Source organism: Erpetoichthys calabaricus, chromosome 1 (genome assembly GCF_900747795.2).
Source record: "Erpetoichthys calabaricus chromosome 1, fErpCal1.3, whole genome shotgun sequence".
NCBI classification, from domain to species: Eukaryota; Metazoa; Chordata; class Cladistia; order Polypteriformes; family Polypteridae; genus Erpetoichthys; species Erpetoichthys calabaricus.
In genome coordinates, this window is record NC_041394.2 from 285,281,390 (window position 1) to 285,295,318 (window position 13,929).

The window sequence follows — 13,929 nt, forward strand, 5'->3', positions numbered from 1 at the left end:
CATGTCTTTGGACTGTGGGAGGAAACCGGAGCGCCCGGAGGAAACCCACGCAGACACGGGGAGAACATGCAAACTCCACGCAGGGAGGACCCGGGAAGCGGGCACAAAATGACAGAGACAGCATCTGAGATTAAGAACAATATATACATTATCTAAACCTGTTTATCCAGAGCAGGATCACAGGAACCTGGAGCCTAACCAAGCAGGTTTGGATGCAAGGCAGGAAAACTCTCTGGTATGCAATATGTATGATATGGCTGATGTTAAGAAAAAAAATAATATGATATTTCAACTATCTGTTTTGAGAGAGAGAGAGAAAAAACAGATATTTTAAAGCATAATTCTGCTACTGGATTATTGTCACAATATCAGGTATTTTGAGCTGTGAATATGAACTAAAAAAGATAAATTAATAAATATAGAATAAATACAAAAACAAATTAGTATGTTTAGCTTTTCACCACTTGGCAGACTCGTTTCCCCCACCTACCTGTAGTTCAGTAGAGACATTGCCAACTCAGGGATTTTACAAGGTTTGCATTGCTTCATTGTTAAACAATGTTTTTAAAGCAATTGGTCAGCAACAATATGCTGATCTTGTATGATGACCTGGTCAGTCTCTCAATCAGTGTCATTTTATTTTCAAAAATCGGGAGTGGTCTCCCCTAGACTTTCTCGTGTACTCAGATATGGGGATGGATATTTGAGGAGTAAACCACAAGACAATGAATATATTATGTACAATAAAGAACCACCAACAACAAATCAAATCAAATTAATAAAATATTGAAAATTATTATAAAAGTAAAGTTGAATAAATTGGACTCTGCAGCTGCATGAATAAAAAAAAAATCGAGTATGTGTTCAGGTAAAGTACCACTTCCGGTTAATGGATTTGGCCCAAAAGTTAATACAGATCTACAATTCTGGTGTAACCATAGACATATATAGATAGACGCCGCATTCACTGTGTTGCCCAGTTGACAAGATACGCAAGCGCGTCCGACATATTGCAAGTGGAAAAAGTGCCATTTAAACTAATACAGGTAGACGTGGAAACCAGGTTTTCTGATGAAAAAACAATAACGTTTAAAACAGTATCGTTTACATACAACAGATTTTGGCGAATCGTTTAAATGCAATTATTTATATCTATTTATTCACTAATAATGGCAATTATTAAATAATAATTATTATTATTAAATAATTCCTCCCATATAAGTAATGTTTCTCGGACTGCCTTCTTCCATCACCGAAATATTTCTAGACTTTGTCCTGTTCTTATGCAACACAGTACTGAAGTATTGGTTAATGCCCTAGTCACCTAAAATATAGATTATTGTAATGCTATTCTATCTGGCATCCCACAAAAACATATCCATCGCTTCTTCAAAATTCTGCTGCCAGGATAATAACCTGCTGTTCTAAATCCACTGAACATATTACACCTATTGTCTCTTAACTTCACTGGCTCCCTGTTAACTACATAATACAATACAAAATACTGCTCTTAACATTTAAAGCTCTTCATGGTCTTACTCCCTGATCTCCTACAGAGTTACACTCCCTCTCGCTCTTCTCATCTGCAGCTCTACTTTCTGTACCACACATCAAACTCTGTTCTACGGGAGCTCAAGCGTCCTCTCATAGTGCTCCTCAACTCTGGAATTCTCTTCCGTCTCATATACGTCAGCTCGATTCAATAACACATTTTAAAACTACCCTCAAAACTTATCTTTTCAAACTGGCATACCAATTTTGAATTTTGCACTGTTACTACCAGTTATCTTTGTTTGTCTTTCTTTTAACAGTGAAATGATACACTCAATGACAAAAATAAACAATTTTATTGTATACAAATTGGCTTAATAATTTCTGAAAATATTTCACTCATTCCTCTCTCTATCTCTTTCTCTCTCTCACACACACACAATGTGGTTACTTAAATATATACAGGATAGGGTCTAAAATCCATGAAACAGAACTGTCTTACATAGCTTTTTCCGTGTGTTGCCACTCTGTAATTTGAGGGTATTCAGTCTGGCAATATGGAGCAGCCATAGTTTGTGGAAGACAGACACAACTAAAGGCCCAGCTCTTTAAATCTTTCATCATAATTTATCCCATGTAGCCCTGGAATGAGCCTAGTCGCTCTTCTCTGGACTTATTGTAGAGCTGCTGTAGCCCAGAGACCAAAACTGCACACAGTACTCCAGATGAGGCCTCACCAGTACATTATAAAGCTTCAGAATAATCTCATTAGACTTGTACTACTCACACAGTGCCATATAACCTAAAATTCTGTTAACCTTTGTGGCGGGCAACCGGGTCCCATGCCCAGCCGGGATGCCCCTTCTACTTATGTTCCGGGGGAGCAGCCATGGGCTCCTCAGTATCTCCCCCGGGATGCTTGGTGGCAGCCTCCCTGGCTGACAATGGTGCCTCAGTTTCCCGCAGGGTTCAGTGGGAGATGGAGTTCTCCACAGCCCTGTGGGGATCTGGGGGGTGCCGCCAGGGGGTGATACATGGATCCCAGGGCCAGACTGGACAACTCTACAGCCCCGCCCAGAAGTGCAATCAGGAACAGGTGATCAAGCACCTGGAGCACTTCCGGGTGGGCTATAAAAAAGGCCAGAATCGGAAGGAAGAGAACAAGGTTGCCTGGGAGGAGTGGTGGTGTCAGAGGAAGAGTGTTGTGTTGTTGGTATTAAGTGCTTTGGGATTGTGTATTGCCTGTGGGGTTCACGAGGAAGATGTGCCCCACAGGTGAAGAAAAATAAAAGTTGTCTTGTGTTTTACACGTGCCTCAGTCTGAGTCTGTGCCGGGTCAGGTGCTATACAGCATTCAATTCACACCTTCTTAATGGCTTCTGAACACTGTGTGGAAGTTGATAGTCTCAAGTGTTGATAGTGTCCACAATGACTCCTAAATCTTTCTCATAAGGTGTACTTTCAATTTTCAGTCCTCTGTTTGTTAATTTGTCCCGTGTGTGAGCCAATTTTGAACGCATCTACACACATCCCCTTTGAACTCCCACTTCTTTTACTCTGATGCCCGACCTCTCATGTGGTACCTGAAAGTCCAGATAAATAATATCATATGCTCCACTTTGATTATATCCTTTTGTTGCTTCCAGTATGAATTCCAGTATGTTGGTCAAAACATGACCTCCCTCTTGTGAACCCATGCTGACTGTTCAGTAAACCTCCTGTTTTTGCCATGTGTTGGCCAATTTAATCCTAAATAATTGCTTTCATTAATTTTCTTGTGATGCACATTAAACTTACTGGCCTATAGTTGCTTGGATCTGCCCAGACACCCTTTTAATATAACAGGATAGTATTTGCCATTTTTCAGTCCTTTGGAATTTCCCCAGTGCGCAGTGACTTTCTAAAAATATGTGTCAAGGGTTTTTATATGTACTTGCTAACCTCCTTAAGAACATAAGAAGAAATATTATCTGGTCCTGGTGATTTGTTTGATTTGAGCCTATTTAATCTAAGAAGCACTTCTCACTCCACAAATTGCAAATCACTCAGTACCTCCTTTGTAGTCCCTGTTACCTCTGGGAGGTTATCTACTTCCTCACATGTGACAACCTCAGGAAAAAGGCAAGTTTAGAGCATCTGCTAATTCATTGTCTGCATTTTTAATGCCACTTTACCATTCCTGATGCACTTCACCTCCTTCCTGACTGTTCTTTTACTACTAAAAAATTGAAAAAATCTATTTGGATCATCTTCTGCCTTATCTGCTATATTCCTCTCTAACTGCTTTTTGTCTTCACTAATGTCCTCTTTAATGGTTGCCCTCATGTTCTCATTCATACACCCTACATTTGATATTGGAATTGTTAATCTTATACACCTTATACAGCTGTGTTTTTTCGTTTGCAGCCTCTTTTTCAACTTTTTATTTACATCGCCAGAGTTGTTTTTTAATTTCCTACTAATTCCACGACTGTGTCTGCACATAAAAGCTTATCCCTGTCTATCCTCCTCAGACTTTACTGCATCTGCTCAAATTTTGCCCTACCAATGTTAAACTTAACAGTTTTAGTCTTTGCATCTGCACTCTTTCAAAACACTGAGAACTCTTTCAAAACACTGTATTATATTAGGGTCATTTGACCCTAGTGGTTCAATCACTTCTACACCCTCAATTCTATTCTGATCTTTACAAACTACTAAATCTAGACAGGCCTCACCCCACATTGATGCTTTAATACACTGAGTTAAAAAACAGTCACTGATCACTTCTAAAATCTCCTGCTCTGCTCCACTATCTGCAAGGTTATCCCAGTTAATATGCGGGTAGTTAAACCCCTTCATGACTATAATGTTGCCATTTTAATATTACTAAAAAGTTGTGCATTGAAATTACTGTCTGCATTGGGTGGTCTGTAACATATTTGATCACTCCAAACTGAAGTCAGATGACACCCACTGCATAAACCCAAAATCAACCATCAGATATCACTGTGAAGAGAGCGGTGATAGATTTTTTTTCTTGCCTATGGGTACACTTAAGTATGGTACACTGTCATCAAGTGAACAAGAACAGCATTGAACTAAATCGTTGATAGCTTTATTCCAAAACTATTTCATGCACTGATGCAGACAATTTGGCATAACATAAACCTAGCTAATAGGACAGAAGTTGCCAGGGAGAGTTTGCTGAGTAAAACAATCAGTAACACAGCTGTATTATAATAAATACATTAATGTCAATATAATAGGCTTCTATTAATACTGGAAAATTACACAATGCAAAGATTTTTTTAGTATGAAAATTCATTTCAATCATTTTATATTTTTAAAATGCATACTTCACTATAGTAATGATTTTTAACATTGTATAACTTACCATAAGACAAAGTAGTAGTAGTAACAGTAGTATTGTCACATGTACAATGAAATTCTTATTTGCATGTACAACCAATATTCAGCACATAGTACAAGGGTTACTGCTCCTGCTTCACTCCTTTTGCACATCCCTGGAAAATAGCTGTATTAGAACCCTAATGATGTTATTTGCATTGGTCTTCTTCAGGGGAAAGGATTCTGGGAAACTAGTTGCATAGTCACACACTACTAGAATGGACCTATATCCATTATGGCTAAGTTAGGGAGAACTCACTATGTCAACCACGATTCTACTAATGGCAAAGGTATTAGTAGAACATTATCGCTTCTCTTCACTGGTCTTTCATTTTGACACTCTGCACATGCTTTAACATAACTTGCCATATCCTTAGTTCATCCTAGCCAAAAAAAGTGACTTGTCAGCTGCTTTGTGGTCAATGCATAGTCCAATGAATGCTATGGCTAAGGTAAAGTACTTTCTGTAGACTATCTTTATGGTAAAGAAGGTTTTCTTTGATGACAAACTTCATTCCAATTTTAGACAGAAGACCCTTTGTGGTTTTGTCAAAGCATGCCTGTAGGCTATGGTCACCCTGCTGAGCAACTGCTACTCACTCAGAAAGTCACAAGCTTCATCTACAAGACCTAAAGGGAAGACCTAAAGTTCATCCAGTGTCAGGGGAATGACCCAGACCTTCTCACATGTCAGCTGACTTTGGGCTTTACGATCTGTGCCTCTACATTCCGTTTCCTCCAACGGCAATACGTTCCAACCTTTCTGGGTACTTTGCTTAGCTACTTGAGCCCTCATGACCACTAGAGTCTCTGCGTGTAATGTACTGTGTTAATGTGCCTACCAGGCATTACCAGTCCAAAGAAAAAAGATTTAACAAAAGTGCAAAATGTATGGCCACCCACCTGCAGAAGCGTGGAGTGTTAGTTTAATGTAAGGCATGCATTGTTTTAGTGAAGATGAAAGAATAAGTTACTATAGTAAGTTTGGAGAAAGAGTTGGCATGTCCGTCTGTAGCACTTTATGGGTGGGCTCATGTGCTCGCAGAAAACTGCCATATAATTTAATAGAGGCCTTGCATAGGTGTGGCATAGAACACAATTAAAACGTGTCCATGTCAGCCATGATTGGAAGAAGGGAGCAGTATGAAGCATAACTGGATGAAAGTAACATTCCTCGGTATAAAAGGCACTTTCTGCATGAAAGCGTTATATTTCTTTTTGCCTTTTGCAAGAGTAGAGAGAGCGAAGATAAAAACATTGTAGAGCATTTCAGAGTGCAATAGTTGCTAATGGCTTGTGCCTATTTTTGTATATTTCTTTTATTGCTCTATTATATATATCTTCTAGACATAGTGAAGGTTTGGTGGAGGAATTTATATTTATTGGGTTTTGGTGCACTTTTTGTCCTTTTTTGTACATATATTTGATTCTTCTTTTTGTAAACATTTTTGCTTATTATTTTTTGAGACTGTGAATTGTTTTATGCTTTAAGGATCATCTTCCTAAACAGTATATTAATAGAGAAAGACTGCTTTTCCTAGTGCATATTAATTTTCTTTTTGATTTGGGGATATTGGATTTCACTGTAATTACTGTAATTAATGACCATTGACTTTTGTGTGTTATTGTCTTTGGACTGTGTTACAAAGCCCGCATGACACTGTTTTGTCCCTATACCAGTAAATCAACTGCACCTTTGTGTTGAGACCCTGTGGCTCTGTGTCTTAAATCTCTCCTTATGGTCCTGTACGGTTCTGAACTACAACAATGGCCAGTGTATAGTTTAGTGTCTACATTCCCACTACTCAGTATGTCACAAGTACATGGTAAGTGTTCTTCAATCCCTGGCACATTCAACCTTAGAAGTATGGGGTATGGCATGTTCTAAATAATACAACTCATAACACAAGTCTTTTATCTCTAGTGACCTCATCACTGTGGAAACACCTCAGTGCAACACTCTGCCCCAACTCTACCACTTGGTCAACCAAACAGTCTTTCTTCACCAAAGACTGGGTGCTTCCAGTGTCTATCAGTACTTTGTACTGTTTGCCTGCCATTGTAATCCTTATAAATTTCTCTCAATTTTCAAATGGTGTTTTCCTCTCAATTAAAGTGCAAGGAATGAAATAAAGATTTGTCTCCCTCCACTTGTTTGGACAAAACATAATCATTGTGGCCTTTCTGTCCACAGCCATGAGAAGCCCACCCTTTTCTGTTCACTGTCTTTGAAGGTTGGGCTGACTATGCCAGTTGATCCACAACCCAAATACGCCGAGACATACCTGTGGGCTTCATTGCTGTCCTGGACCACGTATTGACTTTTTCCTCGTTCTTCAGGTTCCTCAGATGATGGACAAACAGGAACATCTCCACCAGTTTGGCTGCTTACATGTCTAACGCCTGTATAAACTGTTCTAACAAAATTAAGTAAATTATTTGGTTTACTGATGCTTCTCCGGATGTAACTATTTCATGCATAATTCCTTCAAAAGTGCCAAAAGCTCTTTTGCAGACTGACTCTCCTCCCATTCTACAGCAAGTTTCAGTGCTATTTTTTTATTTCTCCAGGATGGTAACATTTAGTAAGCAAGAAGCTGCAATTTTTGTTGTACTTAGATACACACTACAACAAACACCATATTTGCCAGATGGTCAAAAGACAACCCCTGCAGGAACAAAGTGTCTTTTGCATGCAGCGCCATCTTTGCTTTCCAATCAGTGCTCATGTCACTTGTTCCCTCCAATCATGGCAGGAGCTAACACGTTCTAGCTATGTGACACATCATGCTTCAGCGTGGCCTCTGTTAATGTCCATGTGGCCTTGCATGCACACGTGAGCACTCACAGGAGTTGGGCTTGAGCATTCTGATACCCTGCTGAGTGATGGTAAGCTGCTATCCTTCTCTGAAATCTCCGGGATCACTTTTATTTCAAACAGTTCATTAAACAGTTCACAGAGAGGTGCTATAATGCTGTGCATGTTCTTGTGCTCTCGTTTACAGTGCCCAGCCAGACACTCCTGAGTGCAGGTGGCACAGTCTCGATGCATCAGGAAGGAGCTTACCAGATAAATGAAATTCTACGATATCGTGGTTGTATATGTATGAGGTTGATTAGCATGCTCCATGTATGGATGTTTCAGGGTGGCATTCAAGGCCTGTTCATGTACACATATTTACAAGGTGATTGTAATTTATAAAGGGTAAACTGCATAGAAGATAGATAGATAGATAGATAGATAGATAGATAGATAGATAGATAGATAGATAGATAGATAGATAGATAGATAGATAGATAGATAGATAGATAGATAGATAGATAGATAGATAGATAGATAGATACTTTATTAATCCCAATGGGAAATTCACATTCTCCAGCAGCAGCATACTGATACAATAAACAATATTAAATTAAAGATTGATAATAATGCAGGTAAAAAAAAAAAAAAAAAAAAACAGACAATAACTATGTATAATGTTAAATGTTAACGTTTACCCCCCGGGTGGAATTGAAGAGTCGCATAGTTTGGGGGAGGAACGATCTCCTCAATCTGTCAGTGGAGCAGGACAGTGACAGCAATCTGTCGCTGAAGCTGCTCTTCTGTCTGGAGATGACATTATTTAGTGGATGCAGTGGATTCTCAATAATTGATAGGAGCCTGCAGGGTGCCCGTCGCTCTGCCACAGATGTTAAACTGTCCAGCTCCATGCCAACAATAGAGCCTGCCATCCTCACCAGTTTGTCTAGGCGTGAGGCGTCTTTCTTCTTAATGCTGCCTCCCCAGCACACCGCCGCGTAGAAGAGGGCGCTCGCCACAACTGTCTGATAGAACATCTGCAGCATCTTATTGCAGATGTTGAAGGACGCCAGCCTTCTAAGGAAGTATAGCCGGCTCTGTCATTTCTTGCACAGAGCATCAGTATTGGCAGTCCAGGCTAATTTATCATCCAGCTGCACTCCCAGATATTTATAGGTCTGCACCATCTGCACACAGTCACCTTTGATGATCACGGGGTCCATGAGGGGTCTGGGCCTCCTAAAATTTTTTTTTCCGTTGTGGCTCCAAGGCCCTGGAATTCACTGCCAATCCACATTAGACAGGCCTCCTCACTGCCCATTTTTAAGTCTGCTCTTAAGACTTACCTCTTTGGTTTGGCATTTGATCCTGTGTGAGCAGTTGATTTTACTCTGTATTAACTCTGTTTACTTGTGTTTACTATGTTTTAATTAGTTTCATTTATTGTATTTTATTTTACTTATTTATTATTTTGTTTTTGTTTAAAATTTATTTTAGCCTATGTTCAGCACTTTTGTCAGCGGCTGTTGTATGTAAAGTGCTTTATAAATAAAGTTGACTTGACTTGACTTGACTAAAATCCACCACCAGCTCCTTGGTTTTGCTGGTGTTCAGTTGTAGGTGGTTTGAGTTGCACCATTTAACAAAGTCATTGATTAGGTCCCTATACTCCTCCTCCAGCCCATTCCTGATGCAGCCCACGATAGCAGTGTCATCAGCGAACTTTTGCACGTGGCAGGACTCCGAGTTGTATTGGAAGTCAATGTATATAGGCTGACTGGAGAAAGTACAGTCCCCTGTGGCGCTCCTGTGTTGCTGACCACAATGTCAGACGTGCAGTTCCCAAGATGCACATACTGAGGTCTGTCTTTAAGATAGTTCACGATCCATGCCACCAGGTATGAATCAACTCCCATCTCTGTCAGCTTGTCCCTAAGGAGCAGAGGTTGGATTGTGTTGAAGGAGCTAGAGAAGTCCAGAAACATAATTCTTACAGCACCACTGCCTCTGTCTAAGTGGGAGAGGGATCGGTGTAGCATATAGATGATGGCATCCTCCGCTCCCACCTTCTCCTGATATGCAAACTGCAGAGGGTCAAGGGCGTGTTGAATCTGTGGCCTAAGGTGGTGAAGCAGCAGCCTCTCCATGGTCTTCATCACATGTGATGTCAGAGTAACAGGCCGGAAGTCATTCAGCTCACTAGGACGTGATACCTTTGGGACTGGGGTGATGCAAGATGTTTTCCAAAGCCTCGGGACTCTCCCCTGTTCCAGGCTCAGGTTGAAGATGCGCTGTAGAGGACCCCCCAGCTCCGATGCACAGACCTTCAGCAGTCGTGGCGATACTCCATCTGGACCCGCTGCTTTGCTGGCACGAAGTCTCCTCAGTTCTCTGCTCACCTGTGCTGTTGTAATTATGGGTGGGGATATCTCTCCTATGCTGGTATCAGCAGAAGGATGTGTGGAGGGTGCAGTACTCCGAGGTGAGAGTGAGAGTGGGTTAGGGTGGTCAAACCTGTTGAAGAAGTTGTTCATTGGGTTTGCTCTTTTCACGTCTCTCTCGATGGTGGCACCCCGCTTTGAGCTGCAGCCAGTGATGATCTTCATCCCATCCCACACTTCCTTCATGCTATAGAAATGTGCGTATGTCAGGTTTTATAAATCTGATTTTTTTTTTGCATACATATTTTCCCATGTTTTTGACGTGTGCATATTTTCCCTCTCAAATTTGTTCAAAGTTTTATAAATATGGGCCCAGGCCCAAAGAAAGTTCTTTCTGGCTCTCAGGAGAATGGGTCGGCTTACTTCTCTAAAAGAGACAGGAATTGTACATGCAGCTAGTTTTTAGTGGAAGGTGTACCATCTGGTGGCTGGATCAAGATTTCTTTCAGGTACATTCCAGTCTCTGCTTATAGGTATGTTATTTTGTCCACCAGAATGAAAAAAGGTTTCAGTTGGCAATTAAAAGCTTAAAATAAATTGCTTTTTTGTCTGAAGGAATCTCTGCTAACATGTCAACTCATCCATGATCAACACCATTTGTTTTCAGATGAAATTCAGGTAAGCAATCTAATTATACTATATGTTGGTTGAGCCACAAAATATTTTTTCAGCAACTTAAATGGAATACAGGAGGGAGCAGGGAAACTGGCTTTCTTTATCTCTATTCAGTCTGTTCTTTTTCACAGAAAAGGCTACTGAAAGCCTAGTAAATTGTGACAATATCTAATTTGTCCTACAACTGTCTCACTTATAGGTCACTGTTTTATTGGTTTCTGTTTATTTTCTTAAACTCTTTGTTCCCTGTAAGGTTGGTGGGTATATATTTGGCTGTGGTCTCTAGAACTTTGATGTTGTCTGATTTAAGAGAAAATGTTTCTTTCATCACTGGCCATAGGCCCCACAGAGGCTTATTTTCTCCAGGGATTTCCTTTCCACTGTTATCAACTGGCCATGTCTCTAAGGTAATGTTAATGGACAGATATTGCTAGGATCCATTTATTTCAATCAGTTTGACATTCCTTTTTTAACTTTCTTTAACCTAATCTGCATTTTTATGTGTGTATGTGTATTATTATGTATTCTGTAAAATTTGCTATTCGTATTTTACCTGTTACCTTGCTAAAGCACTCTGAGTCTGTACTCAGTAAAGAGTGCTATATAAAAATATTTTAGTAGATATGAATCAACCTTTAGTTTGTAAATAAAGACTAATTAGATTCAATCATAGTTCAGTATATTCCAGTTTTAGTTAATTTCTTTTTGCGTTTTGTTTTCTTTTTTCTAGTTTCTGCTTTTGTTTTTAGGTATTTTGAAATCCCATCCACCTAAGACCTCAGTCTGTACTCATTAAGTGCCTATAAGCTCACATCATCCTACACAACATTTGTGTGTAAGAGTTGACAACCAATTAGTGCTCATCCAGAAGTACAGTATAATGTGTACATTTCCTACAAACAGAGAGGTGCTCAGTCACAAACTACAAGATATATAGAGAAGAGTGATGGCGGTCTGAGAAAAGAAATGGAAATGTGTGCTAGACCATGCAAAAAGAGGACAGACTTGTGGAAGTATGGACCCTGCAGAAATGTTTGTTTTACATCTCATCCCTGTTATACTGTGACAGAATGTAGTAATAAAAGATACTAAGAACACTAAGTACACTAGATACTAAGTTTTTGGAGGATTTCCTCTATAACCCTTGTCACACATGTGTGCATATAGATCACCCAAAAGCCTCAGGTAAGGTTTAAATTCCACCCCGTGGCAGGAGGAGGTCCTGCTGCTAACAATCTTTTCTTTCTCCTGTGCAGGTCCGAACAACTCCCAGAAGAAAACAGATATTCCCATCCCCAACACACACACCAAGCCCCATCCCATATAGGCCCAGTCCCACATATGCTGGAAGTCTGTCAGAATGAGTTAGTCATTTGGACCATTAAATGCTTTGAGAGACAGAACTCTCAACTAGTTTGTGTCGGAACAATGATAACGTCTACCTAAAAGTGCATTGACACCTCTTTTTATTATAGTTACCTCATTAACTAACTATTAACTACACGCTGACTCAGGAAAGTGAACTGTATCAGGCGGGACCCTGCACTGTCACTTTTCACCCTCCTCCCATCTGGGAAGTGACTAAAGTCCATTCAGACGCACACCTCCAGGTTCAGGAACAGTTTTTACCCAACTGCAACCAGACTCATGAACAATCAGTAACCTTGTGTAACCTCCACTGCTACCTGCACATATACTTCTGCCACTGTCTCTATTTATTCCTAGGATTCTGGTTTTATTTATTTCCTTATTTATATTCATTTATTTATTGTGTGTTTCTTTTTTCGGGGTCTATGTTCACTGTCTGTGGGGGAACATGCAAGCAAGCATTTCATTGTACATGGTACTTGTACACATGACAATAAAGAATTGAATTGAATTAAACAGGATTTCCCTGGGTTGGTGCCTTAATATCTGGAACTATATCTGCCACATCTGTTACACCTTTAAGATGAAATGGCACCACAGTGGTTGTTCCTGCCTCTTCAAAGATCCAGAATTTGATGAGTGCATGCAGTTTTAGTATATGTGAAAATATGGACTTTGCATGTTGTCTGCATGTGTCCATGTGCTTTCTTCCCATCTCCTCATAGGCAAGGGTATTGGCACATACAAATTTGCCTCAGTGTGAGTATGGGTGTGTACGTGAGTGCAGTCCATTGGCCTGTCCATGGCTGTTTCGTACACAAGCCCAGCACATCTATGATAGGCTCCAGGCAATCCGTAAACTGTTCACGTTCCAACAACTCTCCCCACAGACCCTTTGCTGAATTCATTGTTTTACTTGCTACAAGATATCAAATCCCAATTTAATATATATGTGTATGGAGATGCAAGTTCTTCTTGTACATAAGGATTTTGTTTTGGCACTTCAGCATCACAAAGACTTGCATTTTAGAATTTTGACCAATTATGTACTTGTTGGACTGACTTGAAGTTATGTTTTGTCTTCTTGTCTTATACTGAAAAGATATCTGCATATGTATAATCTTGGCAATGTTGTGATTTCAGCAGAAAAGGTAAAAGAAAGGACTGAGTGTCTCAGAGCGCAGCATACAGCTAGCAGAATCAGTGTGAAGCCATGCACAGCAAAGCAATGCTGGTGTAACAGATGTATAAAATAATAAAGGGCATTCGGAACCTTACCAAAACCTGAAGTATACAGTATGTTATAATGTATGGTCCCCTGCTTTGATCCTATTACTCTTTCTTCATGTCATCAGTGTGAGCTCCTCCAACTATTCATGCTTTTGTTTGTTAACATTTCAGCCTAAGTGTTAATACAGGTTTGCACAGAATGGAGCTGAGTGTGCCTTTCTCTTTCTTCAGGATGGTTGCACAACACAGCCCAGGAATCCCAATAAAGAAATTAGATATTAACCAGAGTCAAAGCCAGAGCCCAGCAGTACAACACATGCAGTGAACACTGGCTCAAAGAAAACATGAATTTCCAGGATATAAATGTGGCCCCACATGTCAGCAAACCTAGTTTGAACATAAATACACATTGTGATGTATGACTGTAGAGAGTTTTTGCAAATCAATCAACACATCTTCTGCACCCTGTTCAAAAACAGGACAAAAATGTAATTGAACGTCTTACTATACACAGTTTTCCATAATGTTTTTTGAATCTCATATTTTTTCTTTTCCCCATAGTTTTACTTTGAACAACAAAGGCAATCAGAATAC